The sequence below is a fragment of the Sapajus apella genome, unplaced genomic scaffold (assembly GCF_009761245.1).
Source record: "Sapajus apella isolate SASKATOON/1434 unplaced genomic scaffold, GSC_monkey_1.0 scaffold9, whole genome shotgun sequence".
NCBI lineage: Eukaryota > Metazoa > Chordata > Mammalia > Primates > Cebidae > Sapajus > Sapajus apella.
Window position 1 is genome coordinate 32473063 of NW_022436949.1, and position 24563 is coordinate 32497625.

Here is a 24563-nt window from a genome sequence, read left to right on the forward strand (position 1 = left end):
AATATATATATATGTATTTTATATATATATATATTCTGATAACTTTGCAACCTATAAAAAGCAAAATATAAAGGAAATCCTGAGCTATAGCATATTATTGTGTAGAATATAGCTATACTTTGAAAAATAAACAGAAAGTACTAAAAACACAGAGTAACTTAAAAGAGTGCTAATATAAATGTATTTATAACCTACAGACTAATCCAATAAAATAGTTAAAAATATTTAAACATAGCATTATCCAATTTTATTTTTTGTAAATGCCACAGGCTTAGTGTTTCAAATGATCTGCATTTTCAAAGATCAATATTGCCATTTTCAATTTTTTATATTTATCTAAGTTCTAACTATAGTATTAACATTTGCATGTGTGGCAAACGCCATTTTAGAAGTTGGAACTTTAAATATCAACTCTGTTATTTTATATATTAGCAGCAACTAATTCTAGAAGTCCCAAAACTTTTGGAAACTTATTTAGAGATGCATATATATTTGAAAATAAAATTAGAAGGTTTTATTTAATACAAGCAAAGATTATTAAGTCTTTTATCTTTCAGTGGATTCACAATATGAAAATATTATACTCCTTCAATATTCTCTTCATTCTCATAACAACCCAGGAAATAAAACCTATTATCATTTGTGAATATATTAATATAATAAAAAGAAAAATAACATTAATTCATAATTTAATATATACCAGCAATTTTACTATGCTTACAACATGAATCACTTATTTAAAACATTCCCATTTTACAGCTTAACACCATGAATGGTTCAGAAATATGCCTGACTTAAGAGAGTGGAATTTGGCTGAGATTCCAGGTTTTACCTCTACTACTGCCAGGGTTGTAAGACCTACTGGGTGCTTCACAGAACTGGAATTATTTTTACTAAGTTGCTATATCTACATGTATGTCTTTGTGTTTTGATCTGTGTTTTATTTTTATTTATCATTTATTTTCATGGACTTCAAATTGGAAAGTGCTTATTTTAGGGCCGGCAGTGGATAGAACGAACACATGTAGGTTAATTTTTCCTGCCACGTTTATTCTACACATTTCTGAGAGGCAGAGCAAAAGCTGTGCAGGAGGATCCAGAGAGCCAGGAAACAAAAGCTTACATGGATCAATAGTAAGGACAAAAAATAATAAACTTTGAATCTAGGTTTATTTGATACATTGGCCTGACAGATTTAATTTCTGCTCATTAGAATTGTGCTTATGATGGTAAAATATTACATTGGAATACATTATTATTATAAGATAAAATGCAAAGAAATAGTTTATAGTAGTTAAATATCTTTGTTCTGTTCTAAGACTTATGCTGTTTATGAAATTGTAAATTATTAAAAATATTCAAACATGTTTAGTAGTTCATACTCTATCTGTAATTTTAAGTATTTTGGAAAAATTAAAAATATCCATTTGTTAAGCAATGACTTATTTCTGTTTGTAAAGTTTTAATATTCAAAACTGTATTCAGGAAAGATGTTTTAAAATTTTGCAGACACTTTGCATGTGCAGAGATGCTATGACTGTAACTATGACTGTATCCTCTACACAGTTTCACCAAATCCTGATTTTTATGTCTCTATTTGTGTCTTTTTTTGTTCTTCCTTACAACAGGTAGGGTAATCTTGCCATTCTCTTTGTCCTTTCCCTACCAGAAGGTTTTGAGTCTCTCAAATTGAATCCAATCTCTTCGTAGCGGGTCCAGCCTTGTCGACGCCAATAAACATGGTTCAACAAAAAGCAAATAAGTAATACAGTCGGTCTAAAGAAGAAAACTGGCAGGTTTGCTGCGGATTTCATGCTGACCACTGTGCTTCCACTAATTCAGACTGAAGTTCCATGAACTACTTTGGCATTTATGTCAAAATATTGAGTCATTGATGTTTGTGTCAACTAAAGTCCCCAAGAATTTTTGTTTTAATATAATCTGCTGCTATGGCCATTTGGTTCTTTGAAATTAATTTCATGGCTTTCACTTGCAGTTTTTAGAGGTCACTTGTCAGATGTGGTCTATTTTTCTAGTCTATCAGAATCATCTTTGTATCACAATTTTGTTCTCTAATGTTTCATGTTAACAAAAATATAATATCTATATGCTAAAATTAAGCTAATGATAAATATATTCAATAAACAAAGGTCAAGTTTAAAATATAATTATTATTATTTTGAATGCCCTTATCATTAAAAAATTATATTCAAGGTTTAAAAATATCCTATTACTGTAGAGCAAGCACCATGATGTTAGGCAGCATATCCTTGATCTTCCCACAAAATTAAATGCCTTTATTCAGAAAACACATATATACTCATAGATATCATATGTGTAGCTCTTGCTCAATTATAGTTTTCAGTATTTCTGAAATACGCTTACAAAATATTAGGTTTATTGCAATATTTTTGTCATAAAATCTTTTTTAAAATAATTAAGAATCTATCAATATGTTAACATTGTTCTATAATGAATCCATTATTAGTTACACAAAAACTTCATGAAAGTAGGTAAACAGACAAATTCTCCCTAACTGAAGTAAAAAATAACAAACAACTTGCTGCTAAAATTGGGAAAGGAAAAGAGATGACCTATACAAAAGAAATTGATACTCAAGATGTCTTTAAATCTGTCAGATCAGAAAATAGAACATGTAGCAAATATGAAAATGAATTTGCCTTTTTATAGAATATGTTCACTGATTTTGAAAGAACAATATATTTAAATTAGTAGCATCAATACAAAATAAAAAAAATATTTTGTGGATTTTAAAAAAATTAAAACATTGACTAAAAGCATCAATTATTGAAAATAATAGTAAAATTAGTAGACAACCCATACAACATAATCTATTTTATAATTGTTACATATCTTATTTAATAAATTTATATGTAATTTACTGTATTAAAGAATGCAGTGCTAAATGAAAAGCAACTGAAAGAACTATGATCAAATGTGATAGTTAAGAATAAATATAGATTTTGAGACCTTGGAATCAACAATAAAGGACCAAGGGTGCCGAGCGGGAGTGGCCTCATTGATTGACATGAGTGAATTCAGATATAACTCAAGCTAATTAGAGGGCTTGTTAAAAATAAAAAGCTGATTCCACGCAACAGGGCAAGTTACCGCTGTTTACCGTTCAGAGACTTACAGTTGCTTGCCTGCATTGCCATGAAGAGCTCATTTATTGAGCAAGACTTAATATATCTATTCATTTTGGGGAGCCTAATAAGCTGTTATTACAGTTTCTCTACGGATGTTCAAAAGTTCTGAAATTTGAAAGACACCTTTGCAACTCAAACAGCATGAGCAGGACCAGAATAGAGAACCCTGTTACAATGGCTCGGTCCAGTCAAAATGGTCAGCTGAGGGGCTCTCTGAAATGCAATGTTGGCCCTGGAGGAGGGGGCACACAGACACAGCAACAGATGAACCAGCTGAGAAGAACACCAACACAATCAATAATGGCACTCAGCAGCAAACACAGAGTGTAACCGCCACTATTTAATCTGTTAATGACTGGAAAGACTTTAAAACTCCCTCCAAAGGATCTAAGAATCGAAACTTCAGATGTGACTTCCACAAAAGGAAGCAACCTTGAAGATTACTGTTTGAAATGGGAGTTACTGATGGGAATTTTTAAAGTGGGCTTAGAAAAGCCATCTCCTATTCAGGAGGAGAGCATTTCCATTGCTTTATCTGGTAGGAATACCTTAGTTAGAGCAAAAAATGGAACAGGCAAGAGCCGTGCTTACCTCATTCCCTTACTTGAATGGCAGACGTGAAGAAAGACAATATACAAGCAATGTTGATTGTTCCCGCTGGAGACCTTGCTCTACGGGTCAGTCAAATTTGCATCCACTACAGCAAACACGTGAGATGGGCCAAAGTGATTGTAATCACAGGAGGAACCAATTTACGAGATGACACAATGAGGCTTGATGATACAGTGCACGTGGTGATTGCTGCCCCTGGAGAATCCTGGATCTTATTAAGAAAGGAGTAGCAAAGGTTAATGATGTTGTCGGGATGATAGCATTGGATAAGCAGGCAGATAAGTTGCTGTCACAGGATTTTGTGCAGATAATGGAGTGTATAATTCTCACAGTACCTAAAAACAGGCAGATTTTACTATATTCCGCTACTTCCCCTCTTAATGTACAGAAGTTCATCAGTTCCCCATTGCAGAACCCTATGAGATTAATCTAATGGAGGAACTACTGTGAAGGGAGTAACCCAGTACTATACATACGTAACTGAGCACCAAAAAGTACACTGCCTCAACACACTTTTCTCCAGGCTTCAGATAAACCAGTGGATCATTTTCTGTAACTCCTCTCAGTGAGTTGAATTCCTAGCCAAGATTTCTCAACTGGGTTATTCTTGCTTCTATATCCATGCTAAAATGAGGCAGGAAGATCAAAATCATGGGTTTCATGATTTCCCGAAATGGCTTATGCCACGATCTTGTTTGCACTGATCTGTTTACCCAAGGTATTGCTATACAAGCTGGGAATGTGGTAATAAACTTTGATTTCCCAAAGCTGGTGGAGACCTCCATTGTATTGGAAGATCAAGTTGCTTTGGTCATGTTGACTTAGCCATCAACTTGATGACATATGATGATCACTTCAACCTGAAAAATACTGAGGAGTAGCTGGGAACAGAAATTAAACTTATTGCAAGCAACATTGACAAGAGCCTGTATGTGGCAGAATACCACAGTGAGCCTAGAAGATGAAAAACCTTAGCAAGCATGCTTTGACAAACTATAGAAGGCTCGTTGGGATCTGTGACGCAACGTTTTGGGGGGAATGTTCTTCTCTTTATGGGCTTTTCATCTTTTATTTTGGAACTATGAAGACTTAAAACAGCTCAGACTTTTTTTTTTTTTAACTGGTGACGAGAATAAAAACTGAAAAGAAGAAATGAATATAATTTTTTTTTTGTTCCACTTGTTTGCACCGTGTGCTGGGTGAAGATTAGTTGCACTAACTGCTGGTTTTTAAAAAATGTTTTCTGGGGAAAGGAGACAAGGAAGGAAAAGAAAGAAGAGAAGGGGAGAAACCCTAAAAAGAGAAGAATCTTAATGAACACACAAGCTTGTCTATGATTTCAAAATTCTCCAACAGCTGACTCTCGATGCATTGCAACTTCTCCCTGATGACTCATCTGTTTTTTAAACCTGAAGAGCTTATTAATTATTTGTGCGAAGTGCTGTATGCTGTGAGACTATTCAGAATATTATCTTTTAGATGCCCAAGGAATCAACAACACTCTTTCTTTCATTTTTTCTTTCTTTTTCTGTTAAAAAAATATTGTCTTTTCATTGTGGTTTCAAGTTGAAGTCCCTTCCCTTTCTACCCAATTCTCAAACCCAGGACTGGAGAATTAAACTTAGTAATGTTTAACATTGTTTTCTTTTTCTTTATGCAGAGGAGTTGATATGCAACTGCAGTTCATCCCAACTGTAAATACATGTATTTTTAAAAATCCCAAGTAAAAATTTCTCTAGGCTGAGTAGATAATATAATTGCTCCCAAAGGAAAGAGCAGTCTGTCATTTCAGGAACCATAGTGAGGGAATGTGGTCTCTTTCCAGGTCCACAAGTTTTAAGGGCAAGAACTTCCTAGCACTATGCCCCACTCTCATCTCTCTCCATCCTGGAGATTTAACCCTTATGTTTGAATTTCACAGGTACAGGAAGAAACTAAGAGTCAATCACTCCAGTGGAAGTTCTAAGGAACTCCTTTCATTGGCCCATGGTCTTAGAGAAGGTGGGGGTAAGGTGGGGGTTCCTCCCAGGTTAAAAGTCCCCTTCTTCGACCCGCCTTTGGACTTATGTTTGGATCCCCTTCCACGAACACTCTCGTGCTCCTAGAAGCTTTCTTTCTCTATCCGGGATTTTCCTTCTGGAATCCCCTTCTGACACTCTCCCCTGGAAGCCAGTCTTCCCCTCCTAAACTCCATCTCTTTCTCTCTATTCCCTTCCACTCAGTGTGGAAGCTGCTTTCCTCTCCTGGATTCCATCTTTCTGGAGTCTCTCACTCAGTGTGAGAGTTTGCTGTTTTTCTCTCCTTCTCCTTTTTCTCTCTCTAAATAAATCACTTTCTACAAATACTTTTGAGTACAGTGTTTACTGCGCACTGTGCCATGGTCAGCTCTCCCATTCTTGAGAGAGCAGGAGACCAGGAACCTAGAGAAAGCTCCTCTCAGGGGAGCTGAGAGCACCCTGAACCCCTGAACCCCAACATTACAATATTACAAATCTTGGTGCTCTATAGCAAACACTAAAGACTGATTTGCACGCGCCTCCCATAGCAGTATGGCACTTCATGTGCAGACATGTCAGAGCCTGGAGCCTCTTTCCTCTGTGGCAAAGTGTGTCCCATAGAAAATTGGGTGTGTATACTTGTATAAACTTTGTAAATAAGTTTTCTAGGTTCACATGTATATATGTATACACACACACACACACACACACATATATTTTGGATGAAGGTTGCTGGGATTAAGGGGATTAGAGTGATTGTGGAGGAGCTAAAGATAAGAGGGGCTCAGTTTTACTGATTTACTAAATTCTAGAAAGTACTTTGACCTCTTGCTGTAGAGAGAAGATTTCTATGGTACCCTGTGTTAGTAAAAGGACACAGAAATCTGGGATGTGCTGTTTGATGCCACATTATCTCATCTAGGACCTTTGGAGTAGGTTTACCAGAGAGAGCAAGGAAGCATCATTGATAATTCAAGATTTTTTTTTTTTTTGAGAAGCTCTGATTTTGCTTCTTTCCCCTTTCTAAAAGTTTGAGGAACATTTCAAGCTCTGCAAAAGGGGGCAAAGATTATTCTACTTTGCAGTTTGGGAATTCGTTTGACTGGCAGAGACATTGAACAGTATATATATATATATATATCTCACAGATTTGCATTTCAGAATATTAGCCAGTATTAGCTTTGGTAACAATAGCAGTTCTGGAGCTTAATTTTCTGTGGATCATTTCCTCTAATGTCCAAAAGTGTTGCCCTCTGCCTGCATTGATACATAAACTTTTTCAGGAATGGGAAACCTGAGAGCTGTTAACTTTCATGATACAGAAACCTGCTTGCCATTCTCTTGTGTCGTGACAAGATTTGTTATCTGTCATTTTGCACTATAAATTGCTGGCAAATGTTTTACAGTCAATAGTCTTGCTTTAAATTGTGCCACTCCCAACATGCTTGATGTTTGGCCTGATCTCCTGGCAAAAGGAGATGAATCAAAGCTAGTGAACTATTTTTTTAATGTTTTTAATTCCCTTTTAACCCTGTGTACTAGGTTAATCAGGAGGCACTAGACAAGGGGGGAAAAGAAAAAAAATAAAATAAAAAAACTGAGTTTCATATTCCATTGTTTTTCAAAATCCTAAAATATTACAAAATAAGTCCTGCATACGCTTTAATGTATTAACTCTTCCGGACAAAGAAATCAATTACTTGAATTTGCTTTTTTGACTCTGCCTGCTTCTGAGCAGACTATTTGTGACTCACCCACAGTTCTTTGGAGATAAAATCCTACTGATGCCTCCTGATTGGACATAGCCCTGACTCCTTAATACCTGTAGCAAGAGCTGTATTGTACAAACCCCAGAAAAGAGCAAGCTCGTCTATTTGGAACCCAAGTCTCATATTTTCTGTCCAGTCAATGTTGGTTATTAAATAGAAACCCTGATTAAGGAAGTAACTCTTTTCCAGGGAGGGGTGGGCAAGGGAATTTAAAAGGTGTCAATGTTTGACCAAAAACTCTTGCCCTTGTACCGATGCAGCCCTCTTTCTCCTCCACCTCTTGGGATATAAGAGGGATCATTCATATAGAAAAAAAGAAGAGTGTAAATGCGATTCTGTGTCTCACTACAGAACATGTGGGTGACTAAACAAAAAGTGCAGACTCCTTTGCCAACTTTAGACTGCTCTGCCTGGTGCCACATGCCTGTGAGTCCCTTTTAAAGCACAGACTTAAAATTGAAAGTATTACTGAAATAGAGCCTCTAATGAGGAGTGGCACTTAAACTATCTGGGACACCACTACTGGACATGGTCTTGTTATAGGAGATTGGTCAGGGTGGTGGGCGAAGCTATAGGGAAAGATGCAAACCTTCTGGAAGAGTCGGAAGGTTTTGCAAATCTTCCAGGGAGAATAAGCTGAAGGCAGCTGTTCTGTTACCGAGGCAGAGGGGGAGAAGTAGGTGCAAAGAAATGTAGAGGAGTTTGTCTAAATAGGTTTGTTTACTTATGTTGTCTGGAAACTGATCTTTGATCATCTGTGTGCGAGACTGGTCCCTGCAAGGGGGACCACAATGTTAATTACCCACAGATTGTGTTGGCTCCAGGCTTTTGGCATTATTTCTGTACTGAATAAAAGCAAGCAGCTCCAGATATTGGGGCTGCTCACTCTTCGGCAGGCAGTCCCCTAGCCATTCTTTTACCGAGTACCTGGGTCTGAGTACTCCTTGCATCTGTTGCTTGGCCGGGGTATGTGGGATGGACCCGGCACTTGTAGAGGCAGCTGTCCAGTTTTGGTGCTTGACTCCTGAATAGGAATTGTTCAATGGAATGATGATCTAAGGACTAGGTCAAAGCCTGATATTTTCTTTCTTTTTTTTTCCCCCTGTTTTTAGTCCCTCATAATTAGGAGCAAGGTTACTATTAGAAGTTGTTTCCACATTATTTCCAGTATTGGATATGTGTTTTTTAAGTAACGGTAATATTTTCCAGTGGCCCATGTGGATGAGAACTACTCCCTATTTTTAATATTAAAACTACATCCAACTCACAGTTTAGCCTTTGGTTGTATATTTGCGTAATGGGCTGTATACTGTACATACTTTGCCACCTCTAGGCCCACGTTTTTTCTTTCCCCATATATTCTGATGGGGATAGAAACTGTTTTGCTTTCCCCTTAGGAATGGAACAAAATTATTCTAAAAATCTCTCATGGAATTAGGGGAGACGAAAACCTAAATACACCTCTAAATTATTTCAAGCTAGTCCCAGCAGCATAAAATGGGTTGCCCCCAAAGGGTGGGGGAGGTGAGCTTGGTTATAAGTATTTGTTTTCAGAATGAGATGAGAGCATCTTTCCTTTGCCATGGGCTTTGTGCCTGATACCATCATGCTTGGTTCAAACAAGACAACACAGCCCAAAGCCTTGAGCATAAACTGATGGAATCAAAACATCTCATTCTGATGACTTAATTTTTAATTTTTTTTTTAAAAGGGGTGGGAGGGAGGGTAGTTTGCCCCAAAATGGAGGGTGTCTGCACTAAGGATTTAGAAACAGCTTGGAAGCTCATAACCTCATCAGAAACTGCCTTTAGCCATACTTCTAACCATCTAGATGAGTAACAAAAAATAAAATAATTTCTTGGGAATTAAGCCACATTATTTTAATTTGCATTTATTCAGTGTTCTAGGTATCTTTAAATTTGTTACTAAGGAATAATTTTCTTGCCAAATATCTTTGTCAAAATTATTGGCCTCATGAGAGCTGAAGTAAGTCAGCTTTTTGGTGAACTTTTGGACTTCTGTGAGATTGTAGTTGTACTTTATATCTCTAAAGATAGTTTTTTCTTTGTCTCTTTTGATTTTTGTTGGTTTAAAGTCTATTTTATCAGAGACTAGGATTGCAACTCCTGCTTTTTTTTGCTCTCCATTTGCTTGGTAAATCTTCTTCCATCCCTTTATTTTGAGCCTTTGTATATCCTTTCATGTGAGATGGGTTTCCTGGATACAGCACACTGATGGGTTTTGGCTTTTTATCCAATTTGCTGTCTGTGTCTTTTGATTGGGGCATTTAGTCCATTTACATTTAGGGTTCATATTGTTATGTGTGAATTTGATCCTGCCATTTTGATACTAGTTTGATGGTAGTTGATGCAGTTTCATCATTGTGTTGATGCTCTTCACCATTTGGTATATTTTTGGAGTGGCTGGTACTGGTTGTTCCTTCCTATGTTTAGTGCTTCTTTCAGGAGTTCTTGTAAAGCAGGCCTGGTGGTGATAAAATCTCTGAGTAATTGCTTGTTCATTATTTATTTCTCCTTTGCTTATGAAACTTAGTTCGGCTGGATATGAAATCCTAGATTGAAAGTTCTTTTCTTTAAGGATGTTGAATATTGACCTCCACTCTCTTCTGGCTTGTAGGGTTTCTGCTGAGAGATCCGCTGTGAGTCTGATGGGCGTCCCTTTGTGTGTAACCCAACCTTTCTCTCTGGCTGCCCTTAGCATTTTCTCCTTCATTTCAACCCTAGTGAATCTGACAATTACGTGCATTGGGGTTGCTCTTCTTGAGGAATATGTTTGTCACAGTTCATGAGGTCAGAGGGAGCTCGCCTGACACCTGGACTCTGCCCCGCCACAGCTGACAGATTCCAACAAAAATAATTTAAATTCTTCAGTACACAATGCTGGGCAAGGGAAGGGGTAGGGCTGGGTATTGGGATACGCATTGGTCCTGGTATGGTTTGCGGGTTTCAGATCAGTGCGCTTATACTTACTGGGGTGGGTTATTCCCTGGATGTGATGCTGTACCACAGAAACATTCTGCTCAGTAAATGAGCAAATTAACCATTGGTTGTGGGGGACAGGGTGCCTGGAGAAAACAAAATCAGTGTTCCCTTTTTTGAAACAAAGGAAAAAAATTATTTTTTTGTTCAGTAAAAATGGTAGAGAATTACCATGTCCCTAGCCACAAAGGACCAGGTCCACTGAGAAGTGAACAGTGGGAACTCAAAATTTCAGAAACATTGGGAAAGGGGAAAATTGGCTTTCTATTAATTGGCATATGTTCCAATGAGGCTCTGTTTTTGTTGGGATGTGTTATGTTGGATGTACTCATATATGAACCAGAGTCTGCTGAGTTTATAAGATTCAAAAAATATGGTAAAATCTTATTTTTTTAAACTTATCTCAATAAAAGCCCACAGGAACTCCAAGAAAAAAAATAAATATAAGTAACATTGAATAATAAACTGACAAAAAATGGCACAGATTTTTTGAGTGAAAATATAAAATATTGTATTTTTATTTGTGGAAAAATAAGTGAAATAAAACAGTAACTTCAATGTTAGTATGAATCTGATTCAGTAAGGCCAGAATATTAAAATAAAAACACACACACAAAAGAAAATCAATGTTGTTTTGAACAGAAAGCTATATTAGGGAAGGAAATTTAAATGGAATAATGAGGTTTAGAGCGAGGGCATAATTTATAATGAATTTAAGAGTTCCAATTTTTTATAGATTTGGACAAATGGATCAAAATATTTTCAACAAACATAAATTCTTGGAATAAGCAAAACAGCAAACTCTGTATTAGATCCATTGAATATTAGAGAACATGAAAAAATTTAACTAATATAGTTTAAAAAAAGTAAAATATAAAGCAGGAGTGGTGGCTCATGCCTGTAATCCCAGTACTTTGGGAGGCTGAGGAAGGTGTATCCCCTGAGTTTGGGAGTTTGAGACCCACCTAACCAACACGGAGAAACCCTGTCTTTTCTTAAAAAAAGAAAAAAAAAAATTAGCTGAGTGAGGTGGCGCTCGTTTATAATCCCAATTACTTACAAGGGAGACTGAGACAGGAGAACCACTTGAAGCCAGGAGGTGGAGGTTGCAGTGAGCCGAGATTGAGCCACTGCACTCCAATCTGGAGACAGAGCGAGACTCCATAAAAAAACAAACAAACAAACAAACAACAACAAAAAACTAAGGAATGATAACAAGTATTGACATTAGAAAGGAAAAATTAATATAGTCAGCAATATAGAGTACATTTAAATATTTAGAAAATATTGTCAGTACCAGTATGCTAATACTTGTAGCACCTTTACAATTAAACATGTTTTAGAAAAATAGAAATATAGATATGTATCACCCAAAAATATGAATACCTAAATGTGTTCAAGACAGCTTCAAGAAACTCAAACATCTCGAAATGCCACACTTTTCTGTTATTTTTTCCCAGATAACAAGTTCTATGTCTGACAATTAATATTTCTATAAGAATTTTTATTTGCCTTTGACTCTTTTAGTCTTTCTGTCACTTAATATTATAACTTTTATAAATGCTAGGCTTCTTTTTTGTTATCACTCATCTGAAAATTATGGATATTTTTCCTAAATATTTTATTATCTATTCCATGCATCTTGCCTATTTCTGTAATGCCCCACATTAGTATACATACTAAAAGCATTTTATATTAACTTATATTTTGAAATCTGCTGGAATATGCATTTTTTATATCAGGATATCTTATAAATTTCCTCTATCTTGTATATTTTTCTCCTTCTACAGCATAATTTCACATTCTCAAATATTAAATGCACATTAACCTAATGCAGATCAAAAAGAGACAGGATGAATAAGAATAGAAAGCCTGATGCAAATAAGTATAAATGCAGGTAACCTTTTTAAATTTGTTAAATACAGCACGTGCTAGTCCTTATGAGTAAAAAATCACTATAGTAATCCCTGTAGAATATCATGTAAGTCACAAAATTCTCTAAGATATAAAAAAGATGTGTTTCATAACTGAAATGCTCTCAACAGAGTGATAGGAAATAAACCACAAATGCCCACTTACAGGACTTAGCTGTTATTCTGCTCCAGAGAGCATGACTTTGATGTGGCAAGAAAGGACATGGGGAGTCATGCAGCATGTCCCAGACCTCAGGAAGTTTTATTCATTTGTGTATTTTTTGTTTTACTGGTAAAGTGTGACTCTGGGAAATTAAAAAACAAAACAAAACAAAACAAGAACTATTCATACTTTTCAAACCAGTGGGTTACTATAGGTTTTTCTGGGGAAAGAAAGCTATTTCTTTTTTTTTTTTTTTTTTTTTGAAGGCGGAGTTTCGCTCTTGTTACCCAGGCTGGAGTGCAATGGCGCGATCTCGGCTCACCGCAACCTCCGCCTCCTGGGTTCAGGCAATTCTCCTGCCTCAGCCTCCTGAGTAGCTGGGATTGCAGGCACGCACCACCATGCCCAGCTAATTTTTTGTAGTTTTAGTAGAGACGGGGTTTCACCGTGTTGACCAGGATGGTCTCGATCTCTTGACCTCGTGATCCACCCGCCTTGGCCTCCCAAAGTGCTGGGATTACAGGCTTGAGCCACCGCGCCCGGCCAAGAAAGCTATTTCTAATGAAAGCTATTTCTAATGACTATTTTACATAAAATACTTTCCCCATGTATTCATTCAATTTCAAAGACAAAATTTATAATTGAAAAAAATAAACACCAAACCATATATGACTTTGGTTCCATATCCTTGTGGCAGAAAAAAATAAAATTATTAAAATAATTTTATCTTTTTATTTAGAAATATTTGTTAAGAAAGGTTATTTATGTGTTAAGTAAAATTTCAGATTTAGTTTATAAGAGCTAGATACCCAGGATTTTGAAAATGTTTCACTGATGTGAATTGGAAAATATGACCTCAGCTAGAGTCAGTCATCCAATTGAGACATTTTTCAGAAATATATATATTTATACTATTCTATGGTCATTACATAAGCAGGCTGTTTTATCTTCTATTGCAGCTTTATTTTGCCGTAGGGAACTCAGCTGCCAGAAAATGTGTTATGATTACATGCATGTCAAAAAAGATAGTACACATTTCACTAAAATGCACTCATTCAACACACTCATTTGGCAACCTCCAGCTGCTACATATTTAACACAACCTTGAAATTATCTGCTGTACTGGGAATTGAGAGCAAGATTTATTTCAGTGGCAATATACGACTAATTGGATAACATAATTTTCTGTTTATTATTTTAAATTTTAATAACAAGCCACTTTTAGATAGGTGATTTTCTCTAAAAAGGAATTTACTATAGTCAATTAGAATATTGTAATGTAGCCATAGTGATTTAAAACCATGAATAATTACATTTGGAAAAAACAAGAAAAATACTGATTCTTTCAGTAATACTTTAGGCATGACTCTAAGAAATATTGTTACATAAGTATAATGAATTTCCTTTTTATTCATTTTTGTTATTTTGACCAAACATTTGTTTATGAATAAGCTCTAGAAAGCTTTTCCTTTGTCAAGATGCATTCAAATAATTCCAGAAATCATCATCTAGCCATTAAAAATGTACATAGTATATCAAAAATAAAATACATTTATTCATTTCAAATCTCTTCTTGACAGTTATGCTAAATATATATATATATATATATATATATATATATATATATATGACTGGGCGTGATGGCTCATGCCTGTAATCCCAGCACTTTGGGAGGCCAAAGAGGGCAAATCCCCTGAATTCAAGTGTTCGAGACCAGCCTGACCAACAAGGAGAAAGCCCCTCTCTACTAAAACAAGAAACACAAAATTAGCCTGCCGTGGTGGCTCATGCCTGTAATCCCAGCTACTCAGGAGGCTCAGGAAGGAGAATTGCTTGAACCGTGGAAGTGGAGGTTGTGTTGGGCTGAGATTGCACCATTGTACACTCCAGCATGGGCAACAAGAGTGAAACTCCATCTCAAAAAAAAAAAAAAAAAAGTAAAATACACATAGATAAAAATTTGCCTGAATGCCTACTTTGTAGTAAAGTGGTCATTTGGCAAACAGGAGTGCCTTTTTTTAGCCAAAATTTTTATGAATTGTGTATACATATATATGTATATATACATATATATGTATGTGTGTATATATATATACACCCATGAAAATGTACATGTATACATATATTTTAACCAATTTGTATTTTAAAAGCTTTAAACATTATACATATTTATTATAATAATGTTTATATAAAAGAAAATATTTCAATATTGTTTGATTTAGAAGTCAGTTATAAATTAGAACTCTGTAGCATTAATCTTTACAAATGTCCCTCTACCTTAAAAATACAACAACTTTTGCATTATTATGATTTTAACCCCCTCAAATAATAGTTAGAAGAAACCAGACAAAAACTCACTAGCACTCAGGAGAGACGGAGAAATAGAGACAGACAAAGAGAGAGGAAAAAATACTGGTTTCTTCAAAAGTGTAACTCCCTAAAAATTAAACAACACATAATCTGAATGTGTTTAGACACAATATTTATACAATACTTCAAGTCGTAAATTATCTTAACTTTTAGGTATTGGGTCCATGTGAGTCACCTTTTGAAATTTATCTTAATAGAGTAAAATGGTGGTACCAAGTTACACAATCTGTGCAAACAAATGAGATTAGATATACCCATAGGATTTACATATTTTAGCTATTGCAAATATGCATGTAAAGATGTTAGACTTTATTCTTTATTGTGTATTAATATTTATTTATATACCTCTAAAATTTGTAATTGAGTTTAGGAGATAAATATAATTTGCAGTGTTTCTAGATCAATGCATGAAGTAATGCTATGTTTGTTCCTTGGCAATTCTACTGTGTACTTCAACTAAGGAAAATCTGTAGGGAATGGCTAATTTTGAAGCACCCATTGATTACCAAATGCCGAGAAGGCAGAAGCAACTCTGTACTAAGTCACAACATAAAACTGAAAATGTTTGGAAGGTCATTTTTCTGGAGGATAAGAGGGTTCTGTAGTGGATGTGTTATCTGCTACCCAGGTGAAGAATTTCCCCAGGTTGCTGATGTTTTGTGAAATATTATAATTGGCATTACAGTCTCTCAGGTCATCATTATCCAGCTGTATATAAAAAGCAAAGGACAAACTTCTCTCGTCAAAAAGGATGTATGTGCAACACAAGTGTATTTTAAAGTGAAATTAAGAGGTTTTGAATGTGTAAATCATATTAATCAGTTGTGTTTGGTAGTCCAAAATATGTGTCTCCTCAATAAATAGGAAATATTTATTAATTGATGTGTATTCATCCTGATCATATGATGTTTCCTTACCATTCATCTTTCAATATAACATTCTTTGTCATGTGCTATTTTTTATTGTGCTTTTTCCCCGTAATCTCTCAGTTTCTGTGTAAGTGTATATGGATGCCCTCATCTCCGGTCTGCTCTCTCATTCTATCATATTTCTTCCACTCCTATTACATTTTTTTCCTAACTATGTAGGCTCTGGAATTAAAAAAACAACAACAACAAGGAATTAAGAAATGGGACGAGGCTACTACTTGAACAATATTTTCATAAGCCATAAAATATAGACACTGACTATTGGTTACACTGAAATACAGGGATAATGGCGAGGAAGAGAGTAAAATGGTCTATCTATGAGGAACATAAGTCTTACAGATCATGAAAAGAATGTAATAGTAATGCATAAAGTAAAAAGAAGTCAATAAAAGTTTTTATTAATTTTTATTGAATTATTTATATATTTAATATGGGAGAAATTATTTGAGTAAATATTTAAATATCACAAATAAGTACTACTGAAATTGTAGAATTGTGAGGAAGTCTTTTCATTACAAGACTGTTAGTACCTTTTGATTTTCAAAACTACATTTTGGCATTATTTTATTATCAACAAAATCATAATTTTATCTTAAATTGCTATGTAGTGTTATAGTATAATTCAAGTCCCACTTTCTTTTACCCAATACAATAATTAAATAACTTGTTACTAATAAAATAATATGCTAATATATAATGCCAGGGCAGTTTGAGATGATGACTATCACATTCTAATATCCTGTCAAATCACAAATACATTCTACTCACTAAACACTAGTAGGTGAAATTAAATGTTACGGTGGCCCCAGTATCTAAGGGGGTTTGGCTTCAGGATGCTGCAGATTTTGCTGCAGACAGCAAAATCTTCATATACTTAAGTCTCTGATGTAAAATGGTATAATATTACCTATACACATCTTCCTTTGTACTTAAATAATTCCTAGATTACTTATAGTATCTAATACTATGTAAATAGATGTTATGCTATATTCTTAAAATGTTTATTTTCTTAATTTCTTCTTTCCAGATAATTTTAATCAATGGTTAGTTATATCCACAGATATGAAACCCATAGATTAGAAAGGTTGACCTTACTAGTAAAAATTAAATTTCAGAAATATTTGTCAAACTTAATTGTTCCTACATAAAGAGGTAATATTATGTGGATTTTGTTTAAGTTTTCAATTATCAAATGAAATTTAGATACAAGTAGGTATGATGCCCTGTTGGGAACAGCGATTCAATAAATATCATAATATCAATTATATTTATTCTATAATGAATCTGTAATTAACTTTAAACATTCAGTATTTTCATTGCTGCATTAAAATTTGTGTCTACGTTACTTGGCATTAATGTGATTTTATTTATTTTTTTTTTTACTTTGTAACTACTAATATATTCTAATATTAAATTTTAACATGCAGAAATAGAACCTCACTTAATTTGCACACTGACTAAGCAATTCATGATTTTAATTCTCCCAGAACTTTAGGTAAGTTTTCTACATATTTTTAAATGATTGCTCCACAATAGTTTCATGTCAATATTTGTTACCACTATTGGAGATATCATTTATCCTTATTCTGCAAAGTTGAATCCTGGATGCCAAATTTCAGCATCCTATACATTAATTTAGGCAATTTTAATACACATTTAATAAAAGAAAATTATATTTTTATCAACATTATATATCTTCCACTATTTCATAAAAATATCATACGTAAGTAGAAAACTATCCAATATTCTTCTCTCTAGAAAAAACAGTGAAAAATCTGGACTAAAAATTCAATATCTAGTCTCCCCATAAGTTAACACATTAGCTGAGGAAATATACTACATTGATTTAGTTTGAACTTTCCTTCCTCTGCCAACCACTTTAGGAATTAGCTAATTCATCATTCAATCTGGGTTTTCAATTCTTTCTTTCAATATTATCACACTTCATTGTGATTTGTTGACAGTGGTTTATTCTGAACCACTTTTTGAATTACCTTTATTTTAACATTTGATTTTCAGGGTTTCTAATACTATTCACCTATCACTTAACACTTTGCCCCGCTCTGCTCTAATAGGTCCATAAAATAAGTTTCAAGGAAATCAGATGTTATTCCTGAAATGGACTTCTGCCTTTCCTATTTGTGAACAATTAATATGATTCCACATATAAAGTTAAAAGAACATTCGGAAATAATATTATTTTAATTGGATGCACGCCTTGCATTTATGTACCTTCCTGAGCTATTAAGACATAAAAAAATCCAAATTTGAGACAACAGCATACAAGTAAATGGTAGCAGAATATAAGTCGCATAATATAGTCAAGCAATGGTCATGATATAATTTAGCCTAGGTATAGCTTGACATAATTTCTTTGAATTTTCTAAGTAATTAAAATATTTATTTATTGCTGGATTATTTCATTAATTGTTTGAAGCATACTCTGTATAAATCCTTGAATAAAGATTTAGAGAAAATAGGAAGACTTTTATATTTCAAAAAACACTGATCTAAAAGGATCATGACATGTATTCAGAAAGAGCAAGTAGAAAATACTACCATTGCCAAAATAGTAGATGTAATGAATTATAGCATGGATTTCAGAGATATTATTTCATGAAGAAAGATCTTTGAGGATATAAGTAGAAGTATGCTCTTTATCAGGACCATGAAAAATTGATGACATAGAAAATCACATTATAGTATTGTTTTGATAGGATTTAAATTTCAGTATAGTTCAAAAGTTCATTTGTTTCTTGACCCTGTTCTTTAACATGTCCACCATTGTCCCTTCCATCAATTTATTTGAAATATTTATTTGAATGACTCACAATTTCATACCTACCAAGTCATCCGACTTTAGCTGTAGAGATTTTTGAATAGAATAGTTTCAGTGGAATTTATCTCTTTGCACACTGTATGTATTATTACATATTTTAATCATATATTACAGAAGGTTTTGAAATGAATGTTTAAATTCTTTAAAGATATATGTTCATGAGGAGGAAAGAGCTATATACACATACATAAACTTACAACCCAATTTACACACATATACAATGTAGATAAGTGGTTAAAATTACATATATAATCCCATAGTATTCAGATCACAATTCTTCAGAAAGTCTATTACCCTCATATTAATAGAGCAAATGAATAAATCCAATCCTTTTACATTTATTATGAAAATATAAACTTAAAATAATAGAACCTATTCTGAATGTTGTCAGAAGATTTCAATATTTTAATATATTCTAAGCCTAGAAGAAAACTGCATATGAGATTATCCATGCATTCTTGTTATTTATAATAGTTGTGATTTCCACATACTTGACATTTAGGTAGATTTATTGCTTATAATTATTCCATAAATATTTGAAACAAAGAATATTTAATAATTTGGTAAAACGTCATTACTAAGAGTTCCTTAGATGCTATTGGAACCCACGTCAATAAATTACATGGGATCTCAAATTTGCTCTGATTTTATGAAAGAATCACATTTCTTGAAAAATGTATCTCCATAGATAAAACTTATGATATACTTACACTATTGGTTTACATAAAGAAAACTGAATTTTCATGTGAAAACTTATGTAAGATAATATTATATTTCAAATTTATTTTAGCTGATATATATCAGATAAATATATATATGTGTCAGATTAAATATATGGATATATATATATATATATATATCAGATCAAATACGTATATATATATATATATATATATATATATATATATTTAGATGAAGTCTCACTCAGTCACCCAGGCTGGAGTGTCATGTCACCATCTCAGCTCACTGCAGCCTCTGCCTCTCAGGTTCAAGTGACTCTCCTGCCTCAGCCTCCAGAGTATCTGGGATTACAGGTACCCACCACCATGCCCAGCTAATTTTTGTATTTTTAGTAGAGAGGGGGTTTCACCATGTTGGCCTGGCTTCTCTTGAACACCTGACCACAAGACTGGGACAGTGTAGAAATACCAATTATCCTAATGTGCAAGCTTTGGGATATTGAAGGAAACTGCAGTACCCCCAACAAAACCCACAGACATGGGGAGAACATGCAAACTTCACACCGAGAGTGGCCCTGGCAGGAATCAATTATTTTCCTCATCAATTTATATCAAAAGTTGTTGAACAAAATGTTACTTGAGGACCTGCTGTATTTATTACTCACCTACTCAATAAATGGCATTCTGCTAACTGGGCTATAAAAATGGTTAAATCACAATCTCTATCTGGGAAGAGTTCAAAATAATCAAAAATATTTAAAGTGGTTGGGATATAGTACAGACAACATGAATTTAATCTGTATAGTTTGTAAAGTTGAAAGGGCTATATTTAATATAGATTTTAACTTTAAAATGTTTTAGGAAATTCGATTCGCACTTGTCTTAAATAACAAGAGAGAGAATTTCCTAGAAAAATGTCACAAATCAATTGCTTATTGAAATTCAGTAGATTTTTCAACAGCTAGAGATGAAGACTATTTTTAAACCCCTATTCTTCTTCACCCTAGATTTAGGAAACATGAGTATAGTAAGCATTTGGCAAAGTCCCCTGATGAAAGTAGGAGCTCAATATTCATTTGCTTTATGAATGAATGAATTTCCCATTTGGGATTAAAAAATTGTATAAAATGTGGTTAGAAATTTTCATATTTCTGGAAAAAAATACTCTGCATACATTTCTAAATGAAAATCTTTAAGGTTAATAAATAAGGCTTTTTCCCAATAGCTATAAGTAATTTAATTTTAACAATTTTCTGTGAGATTTTTAAATTTTCTTTAGGTAGCTACATCCATGAAAAGTGTGTGATTATATTAAGGAAATTGTGAACTACTCTTCCTTTCACCACATGATAGCCACATTACATTCATGCTGCAAAACAAAGGAAGCAAACACAATTTGGAAACGTGGTCTGGAAAACTAAACAAAGAGTAAAAATGTAGGTTACATACTCAATTAATGCATACAATAATTGGAGCCTTCAAAATAAGCGTTACTTAAGAATTATTTAAGTATTTTCTTCTGGCTGGGTGCAGTGACTCACACCTGTAATCCCAACACTTTGGGAGGCCCAGGCGGGCAGATCATTTGAGGTCAGGAGTTCACGACCAGCCTGGCCAACATGCCGAAACCCTGTCTCTACTAAAAGTACAAAAATTAGCTTGGCATGGTGGTGCACACCTATAACCTCAGCTACTCAGGAGGCTGAGGCAGGAGAATCACTTGAACCTGGGAGGTGGAGGTTGCAATGAGCTGAGATGGCACCACTGCACTCCATCCTGAGTGCACCACTGCACTCTAGCCTGGATGACAGAGAAAGACTTTGTCTCTAAGTAAATAAATAAATAAATATTTGTTTCTTTTCTAGAGGTAAACAAAAAAAGGGACATTATGACAACATTTGGAAACTTTATTAGGAAGAATAACAAATGATAACCGCTTACTGTGATGGAACAATGCTGTTTTCAGATGAAAACTTAAATACATTTTGCAATTTAGTTTCACTTTGCAAGTTTATATTGGTTATATCATGAAAAATATTAAGCAAGTATTGAGGAGGCAGGTTATGTTTATACTGAAATGCAGGAAAGAGTACAGGAACACCTGGACACTGACTGAACAGTATAGGATATTGTCGTGGTTAAACACCTAATCAACAGGAAGATACCGATGTTTTAAGCAGTTCCAGTAAAGTAACTATATAAATTGTTGGTAGAATTTATCCAGATTGATGATATAACTATGATATCAAAAAAGAATGCTAGTGCAAACATGGGTGTCCTAACTTAGTGAAGAACTTGATACACTGATTGCCCAGTTACTCTATTTGTAATTCCTAACATGTTATGATACTTCATTCTTTTTTAATGTTCTCTCTTTTTAATTTTTATTTCTATGGATTCAAGGAGTCTATGTGCAAGTTTGTTACATGGCTACGTTGCATAGTGGTGATGTCTTAGCTTTCAGTATACTTATCATCTAAATAGTGAACATAGTACCGAATAGATAACTTTTCAACCCTCACCTGTCTCTCATCCTCTCCTCTTTTAAAGTTTCCAGTGTCAATTACTCCCCTCTGTATGTCTATGTCTACTCATTATTTAGCTCCAACTTATAAATGAGAACATAAAGTATTTGATTTCCTGGTTCTAAGTAATTACACTTAGGATAATCACCTCCAGTTCCATCCATGTTGTTGCAAAGGACATGATTTAATTCATTTTTATGGCTGCATAGGGTTTTGTGGTATATATATATACATATACCATATTTTCTTTATCCAGTCATCCATTGATGAACACTTAGGTTGATTCCGTGACTTTGCTATTGTGAATAGTACTGCAATAAACATACCAATGCTGTGTCTTTTGATATAACAATATCTTTTCTTTTGGGTGGATACCCAGTAGTGGAATTGATGAGTGATGCTTCATTTTTGATTTTCTGCTCTCCAGGTACCTTCCATAAGACAATCAAATACTCTGCTCTTCCCCACCTTAGAATTTGTATAACCAGTGGCCTCTTCTAGAGGCATTCCTCCCTCCACTATTGATTCGGCAGTTTTTCCAATAATAAGCTATATTTTAAATGTTATATCCTCAAAGGGTTCTTATTTGAAAATCCTGTTTAAATAGATCATATTATTCTATTGCAACACCTGATTAATGTATATTAAATGCTAACATGGCATCTTGATCTAGTACAGATCTGTGTTCCCACTCAAACCTCATGTCTACCGTAATTCCCAATGTTAGAAGTGGGGCCTGGTAGGAGGTGATTGGATCATGGGGGTTGATTTCTCCCTTGGTGCCATTCTCATGATGGTGAATGAGTTCTCATGAGATCTGGTCAACCCTCTTCCTCCTGCTCCAGCCATGTAAAAAGTTCCTGCTTCCCTTTCTGTCTTATGCCATGATCATAAGTTTCCTGAGTCTTCCTCAGAAGCCAAGCAGAAGCCACGATGCTTTCTGTACTGCCTGTGGAAACGTGAGCCAACTAAACCTCTTTTCTTTATAAATTACCCCATCTCAAGTATTTATTTATAGCAGTGTGAGAACAGACTAATACACATACATTACACAGTAAGTTATCATTGTCATCGTTAAGGCCTATAAAGTTATCACAATACAGATTTTGTCAAATAACTTACTTTGCATGTTTGTATGTCCTCTACAAGCTCTGAGTGAGTTCATATAAAGGCAAGCCTGGATAATGAAGGTTGTAGAGCTTCCAGACAGTAGATTGGTGACAATTTTGTGGCCAGAAAGCTTTGGGAGAGTTCAAACTCATTCTTCCCAATTCAGTGGTTTCAAAGCTGCTTATTTCATAAGCCACTATTACCGTAAGATGGTTGTTTTTCAAGACTATCTTGGATTTGAGAAGACTGATTGGTAATCTGAAAAGTGTAAATGTCAAAATATCACAGCTCTTGCAGAGATTAAGCTTTTTTTTTTTTCTTGGTTAAACACTGCTGGATTCTTGCAAGATTTTGCTAATTTCCAGAAATGTGAAAAAAAGTTGATTCTGATTATTTTTGCTGGTTTTCTCATCACTTTTAGAGTAATACAGACTTTATGATCCTTGTATTTTCACACCTAAAGTGTTTTCATGCTTTCAAAAAAGAGAATATGTAATGTACACTTCTGAAAGATTTTATTTAATTTGTAAATTAAGAATTGAATAGTGATATGGTAAATTGGTTCCAAGAACACTGAAGAAAGTTATTATACTGTTTATCAGAAAAGTATTCACGTGTATTAAAACACTTCTTTTTAATATATACAGGTGTATTTGAGTAAGATTTCTAGCCTAGATATAAATCTTGTTAATCTCCTAAAAGGCAATAAAAAAGAAAAACAGAATAAGTGATTTTGGGGTAATGTTTTCCTTGTAAGAATTTTAGCTCACAAAAAATTAACTTTGTAACTTGGAACTTAACTATACTACACCCTAAAGAAATAATAAATAGAGGTAAACACACACATAGTCTACTGGAAAATGAAAAATAATTCTTAAATTAGCCTCTTACACTTGTATATTTTTAGCCTACTATTTGATCACTTTTTATATTTCTTTCCCTCTGTTTTCTGATTCTGAACAAGAATTAGTTTTCCAGTCTCACTGATAGTCTTTAATAGATTCACACTTACATTATGCAACTTAAATGCATGTTGAAGAAGCAATATATGTAGAAAATTACTGACATTCATACAATAAGATTATGTCCTTGCTTAATTAAAATTGTTCTTAATATATTTTAATAAGTAAAATGTATAACACTATAATGTATGACAATATGTTTTCACCATAATCCACTTACATCATTATTATATAAACATTTTTCTAAATGACAAGAGTAATTTTTAATACATGTCACTAAGCGCTTTTGGTGTGGTGATAATGAATTAACTCACTGGTGATTCTCTGCATTTCTATTTTACTTGAAATCTACAGTATAAAAAAGATCTCCGAGATTTTAAATGGTGTATCTAAAATGAAATGTAAACAATTCAATACTTGTAACATTGCATTAAATCCAGTTCTAAAATCTGATTTGTAGCATAATAGGGTACTAACCAGAATGTAATCATTTTTGTTTTAAAAATTCTTCAAGTTGTAAAAGGT

General features: G+C 34.1%; 1 pseudogene; it reads left to right on the plus strand.

Moving 5' to 3' along the window:
• Positions 1 to 3311: 3311 nt before the first annotated feature.
• Positions 3312 to 4807, plus strand: LOC116551220 (annotated as a pseudogene).
• The last annotated feature ends 19756 nt before the right edge of the window (positions 4808 to 24563 follow it).